Source organism: Natator depressus, chromosome 1, assembly GCF_965152275.1.
Source record: "Natator depressus isolate rNatDep1 chromosome 1, rNatDep2.hap1, whole genome shotgun sequence".
In the NCBI taxonomy this organism is placed as follows: Eukaryota; Metazoa; Chordata; order Testudines; family Cheloniidae; genus Natator; species Natator depressus.
In genome coordinates this window covers 1,802,410-1,830,380 of record NC_134234.1, presented here as the reverse complement: position 1 = coordinate 1,830,380, position 27,971 = coordinate 1,802,410, and the positions used below count along the sequence as shown (strand labels likewise).

At 45.8% G+C, this 27,971-nt stretch overlaps 1 pseudogene; it reads right to left on the bottom strand.

The window, feature by feature from the left end:
- Positions 1-7,271: 7,271 nt before the first annotated feature.
- On the bottom strand, positions 7,272-8,218 carry LOC141995264 (olfactory receptor 52E4-like; annotated as a pseudogene).
- Positions 8,219-27,971: the final 19,753 nt, after the last annotated feature.

Sequence of the window (27,971 nt, the reverse complement as noted above, 5' to 3'; positions counted from 1 at the left end):
ATGCAGAAGCAGTGTGCACAAGGCTCTCTTGACTTTTTGACCATACAACTCCCAAGTGTTACAAGCATTGTAGTAAAAGCAATGAGGAGTCCTTGTGGCATCTTAGAGACTAACAAATGTAACAAATGTCCGCCCTTTGCCCCCTGATTAATCACTGAGAGTGGGAGACAACAGAGACTGTGCAAGGAATGATAACTTCTCCTCACCCCCTGGCTGGCTAATGATGAAAATGGCACAGTAGACTGTGACCCCGTCTCTAGAGAAAGAAGGGTTACGTGGAGGGTCACAGTGAGCCTCTGAGGCTAGCGAAATCCTCCAGGAAAAGTGGGACTCACGGAGGCAAGGACAGAGCTTTGTCACAGTATATATACATAGACTAGTATGTCCAAAAGCCTTTTCCAAAAATCATGCATGTTGCACCTTTTCTTAGGATTTTCCATCAATACCAAATTCTTTGTTATAAGGTTTACCATTTGCAACAAACTTTGCATCATTATACTTACCAATAACAGCAAATCTTATATTACAGGTAAGCATTTCCAAATATATTTCATAGAATCTTAGAATATCAGGCTTGGAAGGAACCTCATGAGGTCATCTAGTCTGACCCCCTGCTCAAACAGGGCGAATCCCCAACGAAATCATTTCAGCCAGGTCTTTGTCAAGCCTGACCTTAAAAACTTCTAAGGAAGGAGATTCCACCACCTCTCTCAGTAACACATTCTAGTGTTTCACCACCCTCCTAGTGAAAAAGTTTTTCCTAATATCCAACCTCAATCTCCCCCACTGCAACTTGAGACCATTACTCCTTGTTCTGTCATCCGCTACCACTGAGAACAGTCTAGATCCATCCTCTTTGGAACCCTCTTTCAGGTAGTTGAAAGTAGCTATCAAATCCCCCCTCATTCTTCTCTTCTACAGACTAAATAACTCCAGTTCCCTCAGCCTCTCCTCATAAGTCATGTGTTCCAGTCCTCTAATAATTTTTTGTTGTCATCTGCTGGACTCTTTCCAATTTTTCCACATCCTTCTTGTAGTGTGGGGCCCAAAACTGGACACAGGACTCCAGATGAGGCCTCACCAGTGTCGAATAGAGGGGAACGATCACGTCCCTCGATCTGCTGGCTATGCCCCTACTTATACATCCCAAAATGCCATTGGCCTTCTTGGCAACAAGGGCACACTGTTGACTCATATCCAGCTTCTCGTCCACTGTAACCCCTAGGTCCTTTTCTGCAGAACTGCTGCCGAGCCATTCGGTCCCTAGTCTGTAGTGGTGCATGGGATTCTTCCGTCCTAAGTGCAGGACTCTGCACTTCTCCTTCTTGAACCTCATCAGATTTCTTTTGGCCCAATCCTCCAATTTGTCTAGGGCCCTCTGTATCCTATCCCTATCCTCCAGTGTATCTACCTCTCCTCCCAGCTTAGTGTCATCTCTAAACTTGCTGAGGGTGCAATCCATACCATCCTCCAGATCATTTAGGAAGATATTGAACAAAACCGGCCCCAGGACCGACCCTTGGGGCATTCCACTTGATACCGGCTGCCAACTAGACATGGAGCCATTGATCACTACCCGTTGAGCCCGACAATCTAGCCAGCTTTCTATCCACCTTATAGTCCATTCATCCAGCCCATACTTCTTTAACTTGCTGGCAAGAATACTGTGGGAGACCGTGTCAAAAGCTTTGCTAAAGTCAAGGAACAACACGTCCACTGCTTTCCCTTCAGCCACAGAGCCAGTTATCTCATCATACAAGACAATTAGGTTAGTGAGGCATGACTTGCCCTTGGTGAGTCCATGCTGACTGTTCCTGATCACTTTCCTCTCCTCTAAGTGCTTCAGAATTGATTCCTTGAGAACCTGCTCCAGGATTTTTCTAGGGACTGAGGTGAGGCTGACTGGCCTGTAGTTCCCCAGATCCTCCTTCTTCCCTTTTTTAAAGATGGGCACTACATTAGCCTTTTTCCAGTCATCCGGGACTTCCCCCGATCGCCATGAGTTTTCAAAGATAATGGCCAATGGCTCTGCAATCACATCCGCCAACTCCTTTAGCACTCTCGGATGCAACTCGTCCGGCCCCATGGACTTGTGCACATCCAGCTTTTCTAAATAGTCCCTAACCACCTCTTTCTCCACAGAGGGCTGGCCATCTACTCCCCATGTTGTGATGCCCAGTGCAGCAGTCTGGGAGCTGACCTTGTTCGTGAAGACAGAAGCAAAAAAAAGGTTTGAGTACATTAGCTTTTTCCACATCCTCTGTCACTAGGTTGCCTCCCTCATTCAGTAAGGGGCCCACACTTTCCTTGACTTTCTTCTTGTTGCTAACATACCTGAAGAAACCCTTCTTGTTACTCTTAACATCTCTTGCTAGCTGCAACTCCAGGTGTGATTTGGCCTTCCTGATTTCACTCCTGCATGCCCGAGCAATATTTTTATACTCATCCCTGGTCATTTGTCCAATCTTCCACTTCTTGTAAGCTTCTTTTTTGTCTTTAAGATCAGCAAGGATTTCACTGTTAAACCAAGCTGGTCACCTGCCATATTTACAATTCTTTCTACACATCGGGATGGTTTGTCCCTGTAACCTCAATAAGGATTCTTTAAAATACAGCCAGCTCTCCTGGACTCCTTTCCCCCTCATGTTATTCTCCCTGGGGATCTTGCCCATCAGTTCCCTGGTTTATTACACCACGCCTTCTGCTTCGACAGGTTGGTTTGTTGAAAATGCATTATGTCTTTCAACTCCTTCCTGAATCTTAACGTGTTTAGTTACTTGTTTTCCTTTCCCCTCAGTGTCCCCTTCAGTAGGGATCTCAATTCAAGCATTATGCCTCTCACGGAGGTGGATTACCAGGAGCGCTCCAGTACTTAGGTGAACAATAGGCTTTTGAAATAACCTTCTATTTCCTAAACATCACTGGTAATTAACTGTCTAGATTAACATAAGGTTATTATCCTTTAAGCAGTTTATAGAGAATTCAAAAGAAACATTAAAAGAACATAGAGAAAAATTATATTATTGCACTCAAGTTCCGTCAAATAATATTTCCTTTTCATCTCTGAATTCACCGAATTCAGCTCTAGACAGGAATTGTTTGGTTACACTGTTAAACTCGAACAAGTGTCGGTAAACGGAGACTACTAGAGTCACTAACTTCTTCCAGTTCTTTAATAATAGAAGTCCGCATTTCAAAGCTCTAGCCAATCTAATATGGAATAGTCCTAATTACCATTTACATACTTTTCTAACCTGTCTCTAAAGGGTGAATCTGGGTCAATAGACTGCAAGTTGCTTATCTCTTTCTGGCCATGGGTCCCATAACCCCTTTTGCAAGGCCTGGGGCTGTTTGCTCTAGGGATCATGCGCCCCTAAAAGGAGAACCTGGAAACAGAATATGCCCAAGGGGGAGCTTAGGGAACAGTAGGCTGCCGCAATTGGAGAGTCTGGGGGAGCCGAGCCAAACAGGTCTAGGGTCTTGGTGACTGGCGTGCCGGTTTCTGCTGCCAGAGGGAGGCAATAGAATGGAAGCTGCACTGTGAGAGTGGGCCTAGAAACCCAGAGCCAGAGGCAGGGCCTGAACAGTGCTGTGACTCAAAAGCACCTGGGTCCTGTTTGTGGGCCCCAAACACGGTGGCTGGTGAGTGTCCAGCTGCACGAGCTGAGCGGGGATGGAACAGCAAACCTGGAGCTGCTACACAGATGTGGAAGAGGAGTGAGCCTGGCCAGCGAAGTTCCACAATATATTTTTTCACCCAAATGTGACTCCTCTGCCATCTGTGTTTCCCCAAGTGCTCTTGTTCCAGACCTGATCCAGCCAGGCTTCCCTTAAGGAAAGGCGTCAGGAAAACAAAGTGCCTGTTTGGGGTCAGGGAGAAAGTTTGTGTCTCCCTTGGAAACTGCTCCCCAGAACGGTATAGACAGGGAATCCCTTTTCTAGTGGGTTTTGTCCCATCTCTCTCTCTCTCTCTCTTCTCCTGGTACATTCAGGTCCAGCTCTCTCTTTTGATTTGTAACTCCCCCCCACACAGACGTGCCTCCCTCTCTCTGTCACTTCTAAGTCCCTGGCCTTTACCAGCTAGAAGCCAGCAGCTGTGGTTGCCTATAGTCTAGACTATTTGCTCTTCTATATATCTTTTCTTATACGTTTCTTATTTTCTTATGGGCTTAATTATTTGTTTGCTTAATAATTTTACAGAGTATATTTCGCCTGTAACACAAGGAACCTGCAGACCACATCCTGTATGTTGAGCTAAAGCAGTTAGCATATATGAAAAGGTGTGGTGGAAAGTGCAGCCAGAACCTCCTGTTGAAGTTGTGGAGGAGTTGGAATGGGGGCTGCATCCTTGAGCATTCTAGAGAGGCGTATTCCAGTGTCTGCCTCATGCCACAAAATGGGCAGGCATCTGGATTGGGGGTGAAGTGTGCCATGTACATGCCAGTGCTCATGGCTGCATGAAGGAGCCACCAAGCACGATCTCTGGTTGGCCGTGGGACCAGGCTGGAGTACTTTGTGGCCCACCGGCGTTCCTCACCCTCCGGAGATGGTACTAGGTCCCGTCACTTGGTGTCAGGGCATCTGAAGAAGTGAAGCATGTGGAGCATGAGCATGTGAAGTTGCTCCCTTGATGGAATTCAGAAATGAACCAGCTGCAGGGTGTGCAGCCCACACTGGCTATGAAAGGTAGGGGTCCTGGAGTGAGGGGTGAATGTGGATCACCCTGTTGTAGGACCCATCGAAGGAAAAGCCGAGCAGTAGGCAATAAGCTTGTCCCACCTCTTGGAGTATGCGCGGGGGGGTCTGAAGGGTGAAGACCTGCAGATGAGCTCCGAGATGAAAGAGGCCATCATGGCCACTAAATGGTGGGCCGAGAACTGGGCTGGTCGAATGATGGACAAGTGGACCTGGGCAAGATGGAAACAAAGTACATACAGGCAGTCCAACCAAGATGGCACAACCAATCAACCTCCACCTGGACATAGGTAAAGGTGGAATTGTTATCTGGGTATTGACTGTGCCAGAAGTCCAGGGAGTGATGACTGAAGATCTCTCTGAGGATGCCTGCAGCAGCCTGGTAGCTCTCGATCCCTGAGTGATTCTGGTTCTCAAAGATTGTGTTAAAATCCCCACCCAGGCACAGGGACTTGTGAGGATCCAAAGTGCCGAGGAAGGCAGACAGCTGTTGATAGAAACACACCCACTCTTGGTCTGCATTCAGGGGTAAACATTGGACAGATTCAATGTCAGCCCCTCCACACAGCAGACAACCTGGTATGACCTCGGCATCTCCCAGCATCTCAGGCTCTAGGTCCAGGGAGAACAGGGTGGTCAGCCCAGCTGAATGAGTGCTGAGGTGTTTAAAATAGACTCGGTCCCCCCACTCCAGCTGCCAACTAGTCTAGGTGGTTGGATCCATGTGGGTTTCCTGCACGCAAACCACAGAGTACCCTACATCACAAAGGAAGGAGAACACCTGTTATCTGTGGAGACCTACCCTAGAGCCTCTGGTGTTCAATGTTGAAAAGGTAGTTGGCTACATCCTGAGGGCTGAGGAGGATACTCATGGGCAGGAGGATCCCCAGCCAGCCTTGCAACAATCGCTGACCAACCTGAAAGGCTTGTCACAGAAGTTGCGGGCCCAACTGTAGACTAGGATGTCTTGCCTCGCGGTTTGCTTCCACTACTCCAAAACAGCCATCGTGGCCCTGAAGACGAGATGGTAGTCTTCCCAATGCTGGAGAGGGAGCTTCACCTTACCCTTGAAACCACAGGTGTCCACCAGAAAATGGTGAAGCTCTGTTACCCAGGATTCTTTCTAACCAAAGCTCTTGGAAACTTTTACTCTGTGTGAGGTGGTGTCAGGAAATAAATCAGGGGAGACACGGCCGTCCGACCGATAGATGGCTGGCACAAGCAGGACAACACAAGTGTGCGTTCATTTAAAACTAAACTTTACTTAGTCCCAAAGGCTTATACACACGTCCGCAACAGGTTAGTAAAACACCCTCAACCCTTGATAATTACCAAAGCTGAGTGTCACTCTCGAGTGACAGAGCGGCAGTCCGTCTGCCGGTGGGAAACACAAGATGCATCCAGAGGGAGAGTCCAGTCCCGAAGAGTCCCACCATCTCAAACTTTCCCCCCTTTTTTATACATTAGTAAAAAAATGATATATCTTTTAAAGCAAACTTGTTAAGTAAGCAGTTTCAATGGTCAAGCAAGAAGTTCCTTCTGATTATTGATTAACCAGGTGTGGGTTTTTCCAGAGTTTGCAGCCCTGAGGCCCCAATAGACATTCCTGGGGCACATCCTGCTCTTCTAAAATGCATGTACCAGCAACTTCAACACAATTCTTATCAGGAAGGACAAGGGGTCAAGCTGCCCTTTCTGTTGTATCCAAAACCCCTCCCTTCCTGACTTGGTCAAACAGAGACTGCTGAATGTCCAATGTACAGCATGCTGACTTGGCTGCTTTTAGCAATAAACCATCGTCGTTTCTGGCACTTTATTGGTTAGCCAAAGACTCCCGGTACAGCTGATCCCGGAGGACAGTGGGAGACGTTGTCGGTGACCTATGTTGATCCTCTGGCTTGACCTCTGTTATGACCCTGTGGCCACAGAGATGGGCAAAGAGGGAGCATAGCACTGGTGTGGGGACTGTACCGGTGGTGCCGCGTAACCCGTCTCTATGTCCAGAAAGGGAAAGGGATGTCGAGGGAAGAAAGCAAGCCCTATAGGGTCAGGGAGCAGAGAGAAAGAAACCTGCCCCCTGAGGTTCTTTCAAGGAGAGGGGAAATAAGAGAACCCCTGGGCAGAAGCAGTATGGAAGATGGACGAGACAAAATGAGTAGGGCTCCTCTGCCCCCTCCTCCTTCAGCTCCTGCTTCTGCTCTGTGGCTGTGACTAGGGCTTGCAGACCCTGAGCTGAGGGTTTCTTCTGCTGCTCCAGCCACGGCAGCCTTGCCTCTTTACTTCACCGGCAGCTCGTACTGGGGCTGGACACACAACAGGGTTGAGGCTTGACAGAAGAGATGGGGTAAGACTGTAAATTCAGGGATCCACCTGTGAGCAATTAGACAGGTGGTAGCCCAGTGTAGTATAGACTGATTCCCCAAATCATCATATTGATACAGCACAGTAAGGACAGAAAAGGGTATAGTGTCTCTCTCTCTGTCCAGTAAGTGATCCAAGGAAGAGGCCCCAGCACCATGCACCAACTAGCTCTGCACAAAGCTCAATCTGAGAGCCAGAGCACAAGGAGAAAATATTTAGGTCTCTTTATGAGTAAAGAGCTGGAGCAGCCTGCCCCGGATCTGTTTGGTCCTCACCCCGTAAATCATGGGGTGTAGCACAGGGGGCACCACCTGGTACACACTGGTAAAGAGAATGTGTAAATACAGTGGCACATTGTGGCCAAACCGCTGTGTAAGAGAGAAGAAGAAAATTGGGATGTACAAAGCAAAGATGGCACAAAGATGAGAGATGCAGGTCCCAAAAGTTTTGTGCCGGGCATCCTTTGTTGGAAGGCGGAAGATGGCCTGGAGGATCTGAGTATAGGACACGGTGATAGAAAACACATCTACTCCGATCACAGAAAAAGATCAAACACGCCATAGTAACTACTGATGCGGATGTCAGCGCAGGCCAGCTTCACCACAGCTAGATGTGCACAATAGGTGTTGGGGATGATGTTGGTTCTGCAATATGGCAAGCGCCTTGCCAGGAAGGGGTAGGGTAATGTGAGTATGCCACTGCGCAGCACCACGGCCAGGCCGATCTTGGCCACCAGGGAGTTTGTCAGGATGGTGGAATGTCTCAGGGGATGGCAGATGGCCACATAGCGATCCAGAGCCATGGCCACGAGGATTCCAGACTCCATCCCTGAGAAGGAGTGAACGAAGTACATCTGGGTGAGGCAGGCACTGAAATCAATCTCCCTGGAATTGAACCAGAAGATGCTCAACATTTTGGGCAGGGTGGATGTGGACATGACCAGATCGGTGATGGCCAGCATGAATAGGAAATAGAACATGGGACCGTGGAGGCTCGGCTCCCTCTTCACGATGAACAGGATGGTGAAGTTCCCCAAGATGGCTATGATGTACATGGCGCAGAAGGGGATGGAGATCCAGACATGGGCTGCCTCTAGGCCAGGAATGCCCAGCAGGATGAAGGTGGAGGGGTTGGTGAAGTTGGTTGTGTTGGATTCTGACATGGAGCAGGGGAGAAGGTGTCCAACTCTGAGGCATAAGGCTGTCTCCTGCGTGTACAATATGTTCCTCTCACTTTCTGTGTGTTCCCAGGGTCTCGGGTGATGGTCACAGTAGAAATGCCTGAATGGAGAGACAACGTTAATATGAGACACTACATGTACTAGTGGAGGCTGTTCTCATGGGAGAAGCAGATTAATCTCTCTGAACACACTGAAAAATTACATTTTAATTACTCAGAGAAAATAACTATGAACAATAATCCTACTAAATCCAATTCCATATTTTGTGGTGTTCTCTGAGTTAATAATTCCCAAACTTTGTGGTGGAGAACCTTAAGAGACACCAGCAGGAAACACAAGTCTGGATACTGTTTATCCGTCATTGTTCCTTAATCCAGTGAGAGCCAGGATAGGGAGTCCATACTGAAGGGAGTTCCCCATTCACCCAGTTGCTCGAAATCTGAGAGTGAAAAAACCCAAACTTTTCCCAAGACATAGGTTGGAAGAAACATCCCAACGAGAGCATACCTCAGGGAAAAGATCTGGGTGCCATAGACAGCAGCTCAAGAGAAACAATTGCTCATTTGCAGCAGTGGACAAAATAAAAGCAATGCTGAGATCCCTAAGATATGGAATAAAGAATAACATGTTTGGGATGTGTGTTCAATTTTGGTCACCCAGTCTCTATTAAGGACATATGAATATACAAAAGGGATTTCCAAGACAGGCTTTGAGAAAAGAGGAGGTTGCCATATGGAAAGAGATAGAAAAGTCTGGGACTCTTTACTTGACACAAGAGACAAAGAAGAGAGCATATGATATAGGAGAGGAAAATTAAAAAAATGAATTTGATTTACATTCAAACGCACAGTTCCCAACCAGTTCCCAACTATAGACACTTAGTGCTCCAAGAGGACTAATTCCCAAAAGCTGAGGCAAATTGTCAGCAAAACTGATTGGGAGGAAAAATTTAGACACAAAAATATGAATGAAAATTGGTGATTCTTTGAGAACAGCTTATTAGATAGTGGAAAATTCATGATTCCACAGTCAACAAAGTGAACAACTCTGGGTAAAAACGCAGTTCAATGGTAAAATGAAGGCAGCCATTGGGGGGAGGGGAAGTAATATGTACCAAAGAGAAAAAGGTTAAATAGATGGCCAAGAATAGAAATGGTAAGTTATGAAAACTGATAAGGGCATTAAAACTGCAGGAAAACTCCATGTTTGGCAGGGCTATGGATCATAAACCTGAGTGTCTCTGGATTAAGTTTAGAAGTGTGTGCAACAAGAGTGATGTAGTGGTGGGAGTCTGCTATAGACCACCGGACCAGGGGGATGAGGTGGATGAGGCTTTCTTCCGGCAACTCACGGAAGCTACTAGATTGCATGCCCTGATTCTCATGGGTGACTTTAATTTTCCTGATATCTGCTGGGAGAGCAATACAGCGGTGCATAGACAATCCAGGAAGTTTTTGGAAAGCGTAGGGGACAATTTTCTGGCGCAAGTGCTAGGGGAGCCAACTAGGGGGGGCGCTTTTCTTGACCTGCTGCTCACAAACCGGGTAGAATTAGTGGGGGAAGCAAAAGTGGATGGGAATCTGGGAGGCAGTGACCATGAGTTGGTTGAGTTCAGGATCCTGACGCAGGGAAGAAAGGTAAGCAGCAGGATACGGACCCTGGACTTCAGGAAAGCAGACTTCGACTCCCTCAGGGAACGGATGGGTAGGATCCCCTGGGGGACTATCATGAAGGGGAAGGGAGTCCAGGAGAGCTAGCTGTATTTCAAGGAATCCCTGTTGAGGTTACAGGGACAAACCATCCCGATGAGTCGAAAGAATAGTAAACATGGCAAGCGACCAGCTTGGCTTAATGGTGAAATCCTAGCGGATCTTAAACATAAAAAAGAAGCTTACAAGAAGTGGAAGGTTGGACATATGACCAGGGAAGAGTATAAAAATATTGCTCGGGCATGTAGGAAAGATATCAGGAGGGCCAAATCGCACCTGGAGCTGCAGCTAGCAAGAGATGTCAAGAGTAACAAGAAGGGTTTCTTCAGGTATGTTGGCAACAAGAAGAAAGCCAAGGAAAGTGTGGGCCCCTTACTGAATGAGGGAGGCAACCTAGTGACAGAGGATGTGGAAAAAGCTAATGTACTCAATGCTTTTTTTGCCTCTGTTTTCACTAACAAGGTCAGCTCCCAGACTGCTGCGCTGGGCATCACAGAATGGGGAAGAGATGGCCAGCCCCCTGTGGAGATAGAGGTGGTTAGGGACTATTTAGAAAAGCTGGACGTGCACAAGTCCATGGGGCTGGACGAGTTACATCCGAGAGTGCTGAAGGAATTGGCGGCTGTGATTGCAGAGCCCTTGGCCATTATCTTTGAAAACTCGTGGCGAACGGGGGAAGTCCCGGATGACTGGAAAAAGGCTAATGTAGTGCCAATCTTTAAAAAAGGGAAGAAGGAGGATCCTGGGAACTACAGGCCAGTCAGCCTCACCTCAGTCCCTGGAAAAATCATGGAGCAGGTCCTCAAAGAATCAATCCTGAAGCACTTACATGAGAGGAAAGTGATCAGGAACAGTCAGCATGGATTCACCAAGGGAAGGTCATGCCTGACTAATCTAATTGCCTTTTATGATGAGATTACTGGTTCTGTGGATGAAGGGAAAGCAGTGGATGTATTGTTTCTTGACTTTAGCAAAGCTTTTGACACTGTCTCCCACAGTATTCTTGTCAGCAAGTTAAGGAAGTATGGGCTAGATGAATGCACTATAAGGTGGGTAGAAAGCTGGCTAGATTGTCGGGCTCAACGGGTAGTGATAAATGGCTCCATGTCTAGTTGGCAGCCGGTGTCAAGTGGAGTGCCCCAGGGGTCGGTCCTGGGGCCGGTTTTGTTCAATATCTTCATAAATGATCTGGAGGATGGTGTGGATTGCACTCTCAGCAAATTTGCGGATGATACTAAACTGGGAGGAGTGGTAGATACGCTGGAGGGGACGGATAGGATACAGAAGGACCTAGACAAATTGGAGGATTGGGCCAAAAGAAATCTGATGAGGTTCAAGAAGGATAAGCGCAGGGTCCTGCACTTAGGATGGAAGAATCCAATGCACCGCTACAGACTAGGGACCGAATGGCTAGGCAGCAGTTCTGCAGAAAAGGACCTAGGGGTGATAGTGGACGAGAAGCTGGATATGAGTCAACAGTGTGCCCTTGTTGCCAAGAAGGCCAATGGCATTTTGGGATGTATAAGTAGGGGCATAGCGAGCAGATCGAGGGACGTGATCGTTCCCCTCTATTCGACACTGGTGAGGCCTCATCTGGAGTACTGTGTCCAGTTTTGGGCCCCACACTACAAGAAGGATGTGGATAAATTGGAGAGAGTCCAGCGAAGGGCAACAAAAATGATTAGGGGTCTAGAGCACATGACTTATGAGGAGAGGCTGAGGGAGCTGGGATTGTTTAGTCTGCAGAAGAGAAGAATGAGGGGGGATTTGATAGCTGCTTTCAACTACCTGAAAGGGGGTTCCAAAGAGGATGGCTCTAGACTGTTCTCAATGGTAGCAGATGACAGAACGAGGAGTAATGGTCTCAAGTTGCAATGGGGGAGGTTTAGATTGGATATTAGGAAAAACTTTTTCACTAAGAGGGTGGTGAAACACTGGAATGCGTTACCTAGGGAGGTGGTAGAATCTCCTTCCTTAGAGGTTTTTAAGGTCAGGCTTGACAAAGCCCCGGCTGGGATGATTTAACTGGGAATTGGTCCTGCTTCGAGCAGGGGGTTGGACTAGATGACCTTCTGGGGTCCCTTCCAACCCTGATATTCTATGATTCTATGATTCTATGATAAAAAGGAGGTTATTCAGTATATTAACAACAAGAGAAGTCCTAGAAAAGTTTTATGTCCATTCCTCTGTTAAATGGGAAGTATTAAAAAATAAAGGGAAAGGTTTATTTATAAAAGAACTGACAAGGTGAAGAAACAATGGAAAAGCTGGTACGGGATTAGTTCAAAAAAAGTCTAGAAATGTAAGTAATGGCAGTCACCAACAGGTTTTATGCAAAACAGATCTTGTCAAATAAAACTGATTTCATACTTTTATGAAAGTACACTTTGCTTCACCAAGGGTACACATTTGGTGGATCAAGGGAACAACGCAGATGCAACTCACCTTGATTTCTCAGAGGCATTTGATTTAGTAGGGGAAAATATTGAGTAGAAAAAGTTAATACTTTACAATATCAGTAGAGAACATGCATAATGGACTGAAAACTTGCTAAATGATGGAGCTCAGAAAGCTGTCCTCAATAGGCCTTTCTCAGTATATGGGGCTCTTTGTAGTATGGTTCTGAAGGGATCAGTTGTAGGGCGAGGTTATTCAATATTTTCATCCGTGATCTGGAGGATGCTGTGCATTGCACCCTCAGCAAATTTTCAGATGACACTAACCTGGGAGGAGAGCTAAATATGCTGGAGGGTAGGGATAGGATACAGAGGGACGTAGACTAATTAGAGGATTGGGCCAAAAGTAATCTGATGAGGTTCAGCAAGGACAAGTAAAGAGTCCCACACTTAGGACGGAAGAATCCCATGCACCGCTACAGACTAGGGACCGAATGGCTCGGCAGCAATTCTGCAGAAAAGGACATAGGGCTTACAGTGTCTGAGAAGATGGATATGAGTCAACAGTGTGCCCTTGTTGCCAAGAAGGCCAATGGCATTTTGGGAAGTATAAGTAGGGGCATTGCCAGCAGATCTAGGGATGTGATCATTCCCCTTTATTCAACATTGGTAAGGTCTCACCTGGAGTACTATGTCCAGTTTTGGGCCCCACACTACAAGAAGGATGTGAAAAAATTAGAAAGTGTCCTGCAGAGGACAACAAATATGATTAGGGGCCTGGAACACATGACTTATGAGAAGAGGCTGAGGGAACTGGGATTGTTTAGTGTGCTGAAGAGAAGAATGAGGGGGGATCTGATAGCTGCTTTCAACTACCTGAAAAGGGGTTCCAAAGAAGATGGATCTAGACTGTTTTCAGTGGTAGCAGATGACAGAACAAGGAGTAATGCTCTCTAGCTGCAGTGTGCGAGATTTAGGTTAGACATTAGGAAAACTTTTTCACTAGGAGGATGGTGAAGCACTGGAATGCGTTACCTAGGGAGGTGGTGGGATCTCCTTCCTTTGAGGTATTTAAGGTCAGGCTTGACAAAGGCTTGGCTGGGATGATTTCATTGGGGATTGGTCCTGCTTTGATCAGGGGGTTGCACTAAATTACCTCCTGAGGTCCCTTCAAACCCTGATATTCTATGATTCTGTGATCTGGAAGGAAGTAGAAAATCACTGCAGATAAAAAATGACCCAAAGATTGGGAAAATAGTCGCAATGAGGCAGCCAGGGCAGGCATAATGATTGATCTGGAGAATTTGGAAAGTGGTTCCCATGTAAACAAAATGTTTCAATTCAGTCAAATGCAAATTGATCCTCTTGGAACAGGGAATGCAGGTCAGACCCTCACACTACACCACTGTATTATGGAAAGCAAGGACCCTAAAAAGGATTCAGGGGACATTGTGGACAATCAACTCATCGTGAGCTCCCAGTGCGACACCGTAGCATAAAAGGATGATGGGGTGAAACACACTGCATCCAGTCCTGCAGTCCACATTTGAAACAAGATGTTGAAAACTTGGAGAGGGGGCAGAAAAGAGCCACAAAAATGATTGGAGGATGGAGAAAAAGCAGGATCATGAGACTTGAACGTGTATATCTCCCTCAGTTATCACTAAGATGCCCAAGCAGAGACTTTCATGGGGAGGAAACTCTGGGTAATAGCGGGCTACCAGAGAAATGCTGAGCAAGACCCAAAAAGGGCTGGAAGCTGATGCCAGGCAAATTCCAGCTTGAAATTAGGGTCAAATAGTGAGCACTGAGGGTGCCTAAACATGAGCACACACTGAGAGGGGAAGTGTGGGATTCTCCTGTTCCCCATGTTGTCAGATCCAGACTGGATGTTTTCTGGAAGATCTGCTTGAAAGGTTTTTTACACTTCAAATGCTGCATAGACGAGGCAATAGCACTTCCATATAGACAAGACTTACACAGAGGGAAGGGGTTCTCCCATCAGCAGAGGTAATCCCCGAGAGGTGGTAGCTAGGTGGATGGGAGAATTCATCTCATGCTGTCTACACCAGGGCGCAGATTATCCAGCAAGTTCTTGGAATGTATTGGAGATATTTTTTTGGTTCCAGAAGCTGGAGAAAGCCACCAGGAGAGAGGCTTTTCTGGACATGATTTTGACATAGAAGGAGGAACTGGTTGAGAATTTGTAAGTGGAGGGTAGCTTGCAGGAAAGTGACCATGAAATGACAGAGTTCATGATACTAAGGAAGGGTAGGAGGGAAAACAGCAAAATAAAGACAATGGATTTTAAGAAGGCAGACTTTAGCAAACTCAGGGAGTTTGTCGGTAAGATCTCACAGGAAGCAAGTCTACGGGGAAAAACAATAGAAGAGAGCTGGCAGTTTCTCAGGGAGGCATTATTAAGGGCACAAGAGCAAATGATCTCACTTCGTAGGAAAGACAGGAAGTATGGCAAGAGACCACAATGGCTTAACCAGGAGATCTTGAATGATCAAAAAGAAAAAAGGATCCTACAAAAAGGTGAAACATGGTTAAATTTAAAAGCAGGACTGTAAACAAATAACACATGGATGTAGGTGCAAAATTAGATAGGCCAAGGCACAAAATGAGATCAAACTAGCGAGAGACATAAAGGGTAAGAAGAAAACATGCTACATATACCTTAGAAGGAAGCGGAAGAGCAAGGACAGGGTAGGTCTGTTACTAAATGAAGAGGGGAAAACAATAACAAAAAATGTGGAAATGGCAGAGGTGCTTAATGACTTCTTTGTTTCTATGTTCAGCAAAAAGGTTGGTGGTGTTTGGACACCTAACCAAGAGAATGTCTATGAAAATGGGGTTGGTTCAGATGCCAAAATAGGGAAAGAACAAGTTAAATGTTACTTGAACATGTTAGATGTCGTCAAGTCACCAGGGCCTCATGAAATGCATCCAAGAATACTCTGAAGGAACTGACTGTGGAGATAGCTGAGGGATTAGCTGTTCTCTTTGAAAAGTCATGGAAGACAGGGGAGATTCTGGAAGCCTGGATAAGAGCACATATTGTGGCTATCTATAAAAAGGGGGAAAAGGGCAACCCAGGCAATTACAGACCGGTCAGCTTAACTTCTGTACCAGGTAATATAATGGAGCAAATAATTAAGGAATCTATTTGCAAATATCTAGAAGACCATAGGGTGATAAGTGACAGTCAGTATGGCTTTGTCAAGAACAGAACATGTCAAACCGACCTATTCATGATGACAACAGCACCTCCTTTGTCAGCCTTTTTGATTATAATGTCAGAGTTGTTTCTGAGGCTGTGGATGGCATTGTGTTCCGCATGGCTGAGGTTAGGGGGCAAGTGATGCTGCTTTTCCACAATTTCAGCCCGTGCACGTCGGCGGAAGCACTCTATGTAGAAGTCCACTCTTCAAATCAGCGGCACTGCTATGGGTGCCCGCATGGCCCCACAGTATGCCAACATTTTTATGGCTGACTTAGAACAACGCTTCCTCAGCTCTCGTCCCCTAACGCCCCTACTCTACTTGCGCTATATTGATGACATCTTCATCATCTGGACCCATGGAAAAGAAGCCCTTGAGGAATTCCACCATGATTTCAACAATTTCCATCCCACCATCAACCTCAGCCTGGTCCAGTCCACACAAGAGATCCACTTCCTGGACACTACAGTGCTAATTTACAATGGTCACATAAACACCACCCTATACCGGAAACTTACTGACCGCTATTCCTACCTACATGCCTCCAGCTTTCACCCTGACCACACCACACGATCAATCGTCTACAGCCAAGATCTGCGATACAACCGCATTTGCTCCAACCCCTCAGACAGAGACAAACACCTACAAGATCTCTATCAAGCATTCTTACAACTACAATAGCCACCTGCTGAAGTGAAGAAACAGATTGATAGAGCCAGAAGAGTACCCAGAAGTCACCTACTACAGGACAGGCCTAACAAAGAAAATAACAGAACGCCACTAGCCGTCACCTTCAGCCCCCAACTAAAACCCCTCCAACGCATTATTAAGGATCTACAACCTATCCTGAAGGATGACCCAACACTCTGACAGATCTTGGGAAACAGGCCAGTCCTTGCCTACAGACAGCCCCCCAACCTGAAGCAAATACTCACCAACAACCACATACCACACAACAGAACCACTAACCCAGGAACCTATCCTTGCAACAAAGCCCGTTGCCAACTGTGCCCACATATCTATTCAGGGGACACCATCACAGGGCCTAATAACATCAGCCACACTATCAGAGGCTCGTTCACCTGCACATCCACCAATGCGATATATGCCATCATGTGCCAGCAACGCCCCTCTGCCATGTGCATTGGTCAAACTGGACAGTCTCTATGTAAAAGAATAAATGGACACAAATCAGATGTCAAGAATTATAACATTCATAAACCAGTCGGAGAACACTTCAATCTCTCTGGTCACGCGATTACAGACATGAAAGTTGTGATATTACAATAAAAAAACTTCAAATCCAGACTCCAGCGAGAGACTGCTGAATTGGAATTCATTTGCAAATTGGATACAATTAACTTAGCCTTGAATAGAGACTGGGAGTGGCTAAGTCATTATGCAAGGTAACCTATTTCCCCTTGTTTTTTCTTACCCCCCCCCCAGACGTTCTTGTTAAACCCTGGATTTGTGCTGGAAATGCCCCACCTTGATTATCATACACATTGTAAGGAGAGTGATCACTTTAGATTAGCTATTACCAGCAGGAGGGCGGGGTGGGGGGAGGTATTTTTTCATGCTTTGTGTGTATAAAAAGATCTTCTACACTTTCCACAGTATGCATCCGATGAAGTGAGCTGTAGCTCACGAAAGCTTATGCTCAAATAAATTGGTTAGTCTCTAAGGTGCCACAAGTCCTCCTTTTCTTTTTGCGAATACAGACTAACACGGCTGTTACTCTGAAACCTATCATCAACTATTTAGTTCATGGTATGGAGAGTAAAGTTATTAAGTTTCCAGATGATGCCACGTTGGGAGGGGTTGCCAGTCCTCTGGAGAATCGGATAAACATTCAAAATGATCTGGAAAAACTGGAGAAAAGGATGATTCGGGGTGTTGAAAACATGACCTCTGAGGGAAGACTGAAAGAGCTAGGTTTGCTTAGTCTGAAAAAGAGAAGACTGAGGAGGGACATGATAACAATTTGCAAATACCTAAAAGGTGTTACATGGAGGGAGAAAAAGTGTTCTCCTTAACTTGTGAAGAGAAGACAAGAAGCAACGGAATTAAATTGCAGCAAGTGTGGTTTAGGATGGACATTCGGAAAAGCTTCCTGACTGTCAGGGTGGTTAGGGAAAGCAGGGAGGTTGCGGAATGTCCATCATTGCAGATTTTTAGGAGTAGGTTAGACAAAAACCTGTCAGGGATGTTCTAGATGGTGCTGGTCCTGCCACGAGTGTAGGGGACTGGACTTGATGACCTCTTGAGGTCCCTTCCAGTTCCATGATTCTATGATATAGCTACATCTTTCTAAGGTGTGGATTTTTTTGCTGTTTCAAAAAAGGCAAATGCAATGTTAGGTTATATTAGAAGAAGTGTTACATGAAAGTCATGGCATGTGATATTATTCCTCTACTCAGTGCTAGTTAGGTCTAATTGGACTCATGTGTCCAGTTTTGATCACCAATGTATAGAAAGGATGTAGAGAAACTGGAAAGGATCCATAGGCAAGTAACATATGTTATGCAAAGAATGGAATGCAAACTGTATGAGCAAGCTGAAGGAATCAGTATGTTTATATGGAAAAGAGGTGATTAATGGGGGACATGAGGGTGGTCCTCCAATTCTTGAAAGGCTGCCATCAAAAGGCAGAGTAAATTTATTCTGCGTTACCACAGAGGCGCAGGAGAAGAGCCAATGGGTTCAAATTCCGGCATAGCAAATTTAAATTAAGTTTCAGGGAAATCTTCCTAACTTTAAGAACAGGAGGCCAATGGAACAGACTCCAAGGGAAGTCATGGAAGCTCCTTCTGTGGAGGTTTTCCAAAGAGGTGTGAATAGCCATCAGTCTTAGATGACTAAGACAAAACAAATCCTGCATCATGTCAGGAGGATATACTAGCTGTCCTTTTTGTTCCCTTATAACTCCATGGCTCTATCAATCTATGATGTAAAATCCTAGTGTCGACCAGGTCTTAGTCACACATAAGTCTTTTGGCTCAATACAGAGGTAATTGAGTGAAATTAAATAGGCCGGTGTTTTACAGGAGGTCAGACAGGATCATCAAAAGGTTCCTTCTGACCTTAAACCCTATGGATCTATTGATAAAAAAAGTAGATCAGGCATTTATAATTAGTGTGTCTCATAACATGAACAAGGAAACATTTAATTACATTGAAAGTCTGAACTTATAACATTGAGAAAAGATAATTGCTAACATAATTCCTATTTGGCCTGAAGAACTCCTTCCTGCCAACATTGTTGGAGAGAGGAGCATAGAAGAACGGGATTCAAAATTTGATTGGCCATTGCAGGTGGTGCTGGTAGCATAACCTATAGTCAAGGTTTTTTGATACCTTCACACATAACAGTTCAGCCGACTTCTGGAATGAAGCTAGGACAAAGTACGTGTTACCCATGTTAAAAATTCTCATTATTGTTCGAGTGAGGAGCCCTAACACCTCCAAGCTTTCCAGCAGATAAAAGTCAGGTAACAGCCCCTGTCCCTCTGCCCCATTAACAGACAGAGTCCTGAAATACAAGAGTAGGGGGTGACCGCGTCTGTGCATTAATATACAGTTGGCTTCTGACGTCTGTTCTCGTTTCTTTCTCCAAGGGAAGATTTGCCTCACTGGGGCCTGAGCACAGCGCAGGCTGTGGTCTCAGAATTTGGCCTTGTATTGCACATCTAATAACATCTTTCATCCTGAAGGATTCACTGTGACACTGAAATGCACTACCTTGGGGCTGGAGGCCATTAGGCGGAATGAGCAGGGGTGCAGAGAAAAGAATGACATTTTGGCTAGTGATTCTTTAGCAAACTCATCACTGATGGCAAGGGCCCTTGGATTTCTCATGGTTGTGCAGAGCGGAAAGAACCACAAACTTACTCTCTATCCCACCACACCCACCTTGCATGGGGCTTGTCGATCAGGTGAGCTACTTAGCAAGAGATGGGTACCTGTGAATTCTGAGACGGAAGTGTCCTCCGAAGGAATCCCCCTCAGGTAGCCGCGTCCTACACCTCTCTCACCCCAGCATCTCAAGTAATATCCCATGCCAAGAGCAGACACAGGGGTGTGCGTAGTTTATAATAAAGCTCTGTGTAATCCCAGTGGGGTTCGCTCAGCCTCGAGAGGAGAAGGGGGCATCTGAACATAAACAGGCTGTAGACAAGCATGCCTGTGCTTATGTGCTAATTATCCAGCTTTAGGAGTAAACAGTAATTAAGGAACCTTCCCAAAGGGAGATGAGAACTCATTGGCTCCATGCTGAGTCAGAGAGGAATTGGCTGCTCTGTACGTTTGTGTGTATATATTTAAAAATTATAGGTGATGAGAAGAAAACTAGGGATAATACCTAACTCTCCAGAGGGTCTGATATCCTGTACATTCTCAGGAAAGATCGGTAGATAATAGACAGAGAGATCTGAAGAAAGTTGACTAAGAGGAGACACAAGCATTTACAGCAAACACATGGGGCTGTCGCTAAGGATCAGAGATCAGTACTTCTTATCAGTAAGTATCATCCTGCTGTGTAGCACCTTTTATTGAGTGATCTTCAAAACACTTAGCAAAAGAAAGTCACTCTGAACCATCCCCATTTCACTATTCAGTAAACTGAGGCACGGGGAGAAATGACTTGTACAAGGTCACGTGGAGAATAACTGACAGAACCCAAATATCCTGACTTCCCTTCCATAAGCACCGTCTCTCTCTCACTAAGTGACCACATGACAACAGGAAAATGGACTCATGGTCTTGCAGGGACTGTTCATTGGGGGCAGGGTGGGAAGCAATTCTCTGCGGTTCAACCTGGAAATGGGGACTGCCAAGCCCTCTGGCACACCAGTCTGGGCCCCCTCTCACACTGTGAGGCTGTGACAAGATGCAATCCGCTCAGGTCTTGCACTTACACGGCCATACACAGACAGGGACACACCCAGCTGCAGTTACATGAATGCTTTCCCCAGCCATGCATGGAACAACTTTATCTCCCAGTCTGCCTCTCCCTCAATGTGAAGAGGACAATACATCAGCCTGAGCAGATTTCCCTTTTATGTTTCAAACGACAACCTGTATTAAGTAAAAAAAATAGAAATCAGATTTATTAATTACAGAAAGATCGGCTGTTAAATGATTATAAGTAATAGTGTAAAGAACAAAGTTGAAATCTGAGAAAAAAACAAAATTACAAAATAAGTTCTATACACTAGACAGGCTTTGAATCAACCAGTGTGTCATCCTGGTGGTATAAACAATCCTCCAATCTTCCAGACAGAGGCTAGACCTCCCTTCAGCCTGGGAACACAGCTCCACTTCAATCCCAGTTTCTAACATGTTGATTTGTGAGGGGAGTGAGGCCAAGTGATGATGTCGCTTCCACATTTTATTGCTTCTGCCATGGAGAGGGAGCTTCATTTTTCCAAGCAAAGCTCCCAGCATAGTCAGTGGAAAAGAAGAGCCACAAGATGGAGTCCTCTGGCCCATGAACTGGCCACATCCCATTGCATGCTTTCAGAACTTTAAGTACAAAAATGATACATGCATACAAATAGGGTAATCATATTCAGCAAATCATAACTTTTCCATTGGTATCATATATAGCATATTTTATATACTTTGTAAAAATCACATCATAATCATATCACCCTGTGGTAAATATGGTGAAGCCAGGGTGTTGCTTTGGGGAACAGAGAATCACACATCCCCCGTTAGTTTACCGAAGGAGAGTAAGTTACTGACTGATGCAGAAGCAGTGTGCACAAGGCTCTCTTGACTTTTTGACCATACAACTCCCAAGTGTTACAAGCATTGTAGTAAAAACAATTAGGCATCCTTGTGGCATCTTAGAGACTAACAAATGTATTTGGCCATAAGCTTTCATGGGCTAGAACCCACTTCATGAGATGCATGGAGTGGAAAATACAGGAGCAGGTATAAACACATGAAAAGATGTGAATTGCCTTACCAAGTGTGATGTCAGTCTATCAGCACAATTCAATTGACAGCAGGATACCAGGAGAGAAAAACTATCTTTTGGAGTGGTAATAAGAGTGGCCCATTTCAGACAGTTGACAAGAAGGTGTGAGTAACAGTAGGGGGAAATTCATATTGGGGAAATTAGGTTTAGGTTTCGTAATGACCCAACCACTCCCCGTCTTTCTTTAGGCCTAATCTGATGGTGTCCAGTTTGCAAATAAATTCTAGTTCTGCAGTTTCCCATTGGAATCTGTTTCTGATTTTTTTTTTGTTGCAGAATTGCCATTTTTAGGTCTGCTATTGAGTGACCAGGGAGATTGAAGTGTTCTCCTACTGGTTTCTGAACGTTATAATTCCTTATGTCCGATTTGCATCCATTTATTCTTTTGCGTAGAGACTGTCCAGTCTGGCCAATGTACATAGCAGAGGGGCATTGCTGGCACATGATGGCATATATCACATTCGTAAGGCAATTCACACCTTTTCATGTATTTATACCTGCTCCTGTATTTTCCGCTCCATGCATCTGATGAAGTGGGTTCTAGCCCATGAAAGCTTATGCCCAATCAATTTGTTAGTCTCTAAAAAGTGCCACAAGGACTCCTCGTTATTTTTGCTGACAAAGACTAACATGGCTACTGCTCTGAAATCAAACATTGCAGTGTTATCCACAGGTGTTCTTGCTAACTTCTGTGTACCTTTCAACACTTTGTAGATCAGCCTAGTGATCTCAAAAGTCAGCAAATGTACTTTCTGTGCAACATTGTTAATCATTGTGCTTTTCCAACTAGTGAAAACTCAATACATATATGAGTCAATGCCATGAGGTGTTGTGCCTCAGTTTCCCCCCTCCCAACAGAAGACAAGGTTTATTATCATTTCCCTCCTGTGACAAGCTTCGTGCCTGTGAACAGTTGTTAGATGAGAAGCAAAAGGCACATACGGCTTCTTGTTGATTACTCCTAGTATGTCCAAAAGCTTTCCCCCCAAATCATGCCTGCTACATCTTTTCATAGGTTTACCATCCGTACCAAATTTTTTTGTGATAAGATTTACCATTAGCAACTAACTTTGCATTATGAGATTTCACAATAAAAGCAAATCCTTTATCACAGGTAGGCATTTCCAGGTATTTTTATTACACCACACCTTGTGCTTGGACAGTTTGTTCAATACCCATTGTGTCTTTCAACTCCTTTCTAAACCTTAACATGTGTTTAACTACTGGTTTACCTTTCCCCTCAGTGTCTCTTTCAGGAAGGATCTCAGTCTAAAATCATCTTTGGGGTCTTGCTATGACAGGGTCTGGGGAGATAAAGATGTAAGGGGACTTCCCGTGTTGGCTAGCCCCCTGTGGAGCTGCTTCCCAACCCCAGGGTATGGCCATGCAAAAAATCCACCCCTTCTTCACCTTGGTCACTGACTAATGCGGAGGCGGAGTGCCGAAGCCCCTCTTTAGATTTTGAACAAATAACTCCCAAGTGTTGCAAATCATTCTAATTGTAGTCTTACCCACAGTTGTTCTTGTAAAGTTTGGTGTACCTTTTAGCACTTTGTAGATCAGCCCTGTGATCAAATGTCTGAAAACGTGTGTGACATTATTAATATAACCTTACAGATCATTGGTGCAACCACTGTTATATATTTGCAGCAAATATTGTACAAAGGTTATTGTGTAAGGTGTCTATGGAAAGGTTATGGTTTGCTAATTATGATTCTGCTATCTTTGTGTGTGTGTGTATTATTTTTGTAGTTGAAGTTATGAATATTGGCTATGTACTTGTAGATCAATGTGTTTTGATTCTGAAGTAGCCTTAGTAAACCATTTGGTCAGCTTCTTGAGAAAGGAATTTGCAAATTAAATGCCCAATCAAGAAACACTTAACTGACAATGGGCCTTGGAAGACTCCAATGCACATAAGAAGTCTTCCTGGGGATGTTCAAGATAGCATGTGAGCAATGGCTTCCGCCTGTAAAGAACTGAGGCATGCATGGACATGTGACTTGCCCATGTGACTCTGAACACCATTTTGCTGTGATTTTCCACAGTAAGAACAAAGAGGTGTTCTTACACCTGGAAGTGGCGATGAAAGGCAGCGGCCTCATCTCCATCTTGTCTTGACTCGCGCTTCATACCTCTGGAGGGACTTTGCTACAAACTGAAGCTCTGAACAAAGGGCTGAATGACCCATCCAGGCTTTCCATGTACTCCAGAGACTTGATTTGAAGCTGCAGTTTATTCCATCACTGCTACAATCCTGAACCAAGAACTTTCCCATTAATGTACGTAAATACTTCCCTTTAACCAATTCTAGCTCTCATCTCTATCTTTTCCCTTTTATGAATAAACCTTTAGATTTCAGATACTAAAGGATTGGCAACAGCATGATTTGTGGGTAAGATTTAATTTGCATATTGACCTGGGACTGGGGAATTGGTTTTCATTTCTCCCTATAACGAATGGCTCTGGTGGTGATACTGGGAAACTGGAGGGTCTAAGGGAATTGCTTGTATGACTTCTGGTTAGCCAGGGGGTTAAACCAAAATCTTCTCTGTTTTGCTGGTTTGGTTTCCCTGAGTGTGGAAAAGAACCCCAGCCTTGGGCTGTAATTGCTCCACTCTAAGCAATCCTTGCCATGTTTGTCTTTCTTCCACAGGACAGAAGCGACTTTGTCTGTACAAAGTGCAAGCTGGTCTCCATCTTGGAAGAGAAGGTTCAAGGTCTGGAGCAACAGGTATCGACCCTGCGTTGCAAAAGAGAAACTGAAGATTTCCTGGACAGACGTCAGGATATGCTTCTACGGGCACAACGTTCTGAAGATTCAGAGCAGGCTGCGCAGCGGGGACAGGAGGACAGTGAAGAAATTTGGCAGCATGTGACTGCCAGAAGAAGAAAGGGGAGCGTCCATGTACCAGCAACGCAGATACAGGTAAGTAACCGTTTTCATGTTCTCTCTACAGATACTAATGCGGAGAATGGACTAGATGATGCATCTGAGGGAAGGGAACAGAAGGAGACTCCGCCGATTGGAAGGCATGAGATGCGCTGTCCTAGGGTTGGGGGTTCCACGACCACCGCTCCCAAGAGAAGGAGGCGGGTGGTGGTGGTGAGGGACTCTCTCCTCAGGGGGACTGAGTCATCTATCTGCCGCCCCGACCGGGAAAACCGAGAAGTCTACTGCTTGCCAGGAGCTAGGATTCACGATGTGATGGAGAGACTGCCGAGACTCATCAAGCCCTCGGATCGCTACCCCTTCCTGCTTCTCCACATGGGCACCAATGATACTGCCAAGAATGACCTTGAGCGGATCACTGCAGACTACATGGCTCTGGGAAGAAGGATAAAAGAGTTTGAGGTGCAAGTGGTGTTCTCGTCCATCCTCCCTGTGGAAGGAAAAGGCCTGGGTAGAGATCATCAAATTGTGAAAGTCAACGCAGGTGGTGTCGGAGAGAAGGCTTTGGATTCTTTGACCATGGGATGGTGTTCTAAGAAGGAGGAGTGCTAGGCAGAGACGGGCTCCACCTAAAGAAGAGAGGGAAGAGCATCTTCGCAAGCAGGCTGGCTAACCTAGTGAGGAGGTCTTTAAACTAGGTTCACCGGGGGAAGGAGACCAACGCCCTGAGGTAAGTGGGGAAGTGGGATACCGGGAGGAAGCATGAGCAGGAGCGCACGAGAGGGCAGGGCTCGTGCCTCATACTGAGAAAGAGGGACGATCAGCGAGTTATCTCAAGTGCCTATACACAAATGCAAGAAGCCTGGGAAACAAGCAGGGGGAACTGAAAGTCCTGGCACAGTCAAGGAATTAGGATGTGATTGGAATAACAGAGACATTTGTGGGATAACTCACATGACTGGAGTACTGTCATGGATGGATATAAACTGTTCAGGAAGGACAGGCAGGGCAGAAAAGGTGGGGGACTTGCATTGTATGTAAGGGAGCAGTATGACTGCTCAGAGCTGCTGTATGAAACTGTAGAAAAACCTGAGAGTCTCTGGACTGAGTTTAGAAGCGTGAGCAACAAGGGTGATGTCGTAGTGGGAGTCTGCTATAGACCACCAGAGCAGGGGGATGAGGTGGACGAGCCTTTCTTCTTTCAAGTCACGGAAGTCACTAGATTGCAGGCCCTGGTTCTCATGGGAGACTTCAATCACCCTGATATCATAGAATCATAGAATCATAGAATATCAGGGTTGGAAGGGACCCCAGAAGGTCATCTAGTCCAACCCCCTGCTCGAAGCAGGACCAATTCCCAGTTAAATCATCCCAGCCAGGGCTTTGTCAAGCCTGACCTTAAAAACCTCTAAGGAAGGAGATTCTACCACCTCCCTAGGTAACGCATTCCAGTGTTTCACCACCCTCTTAGTGAAAAAGTTTTTCCTAATATCCAATCTAAACCTCCCCCATTGCAACTTGAGACCATTACTCCTCGTTCTGTCATCTGCTACCATTGAGAACAGTCTAGAGCCATCCTCTTTGGAACCCCCTTTCAGGTAGTTGAAAGCAGCTATCAAATCCCCCCTCATTCTTCTCTTCTGCAGACTAAACAATCCCAGCTCCCTCAGCCTCTCCTCATAAGTCATGTGCTCTAGACCCCTAATCATTTTTGTTGCCCTTCGCTGGACTCTCTTCAATTTATCCACATCCTTCTTGTAGTGTGGGGCCCAAAACTGGACACAGTACTCCAGATGAGGCCTCACCAGTGTCGAATAGAGGGGAACGATCACGTCCCTCGATCTGCTCGCTATGCCCCTACTTATACATCCCAAAATGCCATTGGCCTTCTTGGCAACAAGGGCACACTGTTGACTCATATCCAGCTTCTCGTCCACTGTCACCCCTAGGTCCTTTTCCGCAGAACTGCTGCCTAGCCATTCGATCCCTAGTCTGTAGCGGTGCATTGGATTCTTCCATCCTAAGTGCAGGACCCTGCACTTATCCTTATTGAACCTCATCAGATTTCTTTTGGCCCAATCCTCCAATTTGTCTAGGTCCTTCTGTATCCTATCCCTCCCCTCCAGCGTATCTACCACTCCTCCCAGTTTAGTATCATCTGCAAATTTGCTGAGAGTGCAATCCACACCATCCTCCAGATCATTTATGAAGATATTGAACAAAACCGGCCCCAGGACCGACCCCTGGGGCACTCCACTTGACACCGGCTGCCAACTAGACATGGAGCCATTGATCACTACCCGTTGAGCCCGACAATCTAGCCAGCTTTCTACCCACCTTATAGTGCATTCATCTAGCCCATACTTCCTTAACTTGCTGACAAGAATACTGTGGGAGACAGTGTCAAAAGCTTTGCTAAAGTCAAGAAACAATACATCCACTGCTTTCCCTTCATCCACAGAACCAGTAATCTCATCATAAAAGGCAATTAGATTAGTCAGGCATGACCTTCCCTTGGTGAATCCATGCTGACTGTTCCTGATCACTTTCCTCTCATGTAAGTGCTTCAGGATTGATTCTTTGAGGACCTGCTCCATGATTTTTCCAGGGACTGAGGTGAGGCTGACTGGCCTGTAGTTCCCAGGATCCTCCTTCTTCCCTTTTTTAAAGATTGGCACTACATTAGCCTTTTTCCAGTCATCCGGGACTTCCCCCGTTCGCCACGAGTTTTCAAAGATAATGGCCAAGGGCTCTGCAATCACAGCCGCCAATTCCTTCAGCACTCTCGGATGTAACTCGTCCGGCCCCATGGACTTGTGCACGTCCAGCTTTTCTAAATAGTCCCTAACCACCTCTATCTCCACAGAGGGCTGGCCATCTCTTCCCCATTCTGTGATGCCCAGCGCAGCAGTCTGGGAGCTGACCTTGTTAGTGAAAACAGAGGCAAAAAAAGCATTGAGTACATTAGCTTTTTCCACATCCTCTGTCACTAGGTTGCCTCCCTCATTCAGTAAGGGGCCCACACTTTCCTTGGCTTTCTTCTTGTTGCCAACATACCTGAAGAAACCCTTCTTGTTACTCTTGACATCTCTTGCTAGCTGCAGCTCCAGGTGCGATTTGGCCCTCCTGATATCTTTCCTACATGCCCGAGCAATATTTTTATACTCTTCCCTGGTCATATGTCCAACCTTCCACTTCTTGTAAGCTTCTTTTTTATGTTTAAGATCCGCTAGGATTTCACCATTAAGCCAAGCTGGTCGCTTGCCATGTTTACTATTCTTTCGACTCATCGGGATGGTTTGTCCCTGTAACCTCAACAGGGATTCCTTGAAATACAGCCAGCTCTCCTGGACTCCCTTCCCCTTCATGATAGTCCCCCAGGGGATCCTACCCATCCGTTCCCTGAGGGAGTCGAAGTCTGCTTTCCTGAAGTCCAGGGTCCGTATCCTGCTGCTTACCTTTCTTCCCTGCGTCAGGATCCTGAACTCAACCAACTCATGGTCACTGCCTCCCAGATTCCCATCCAC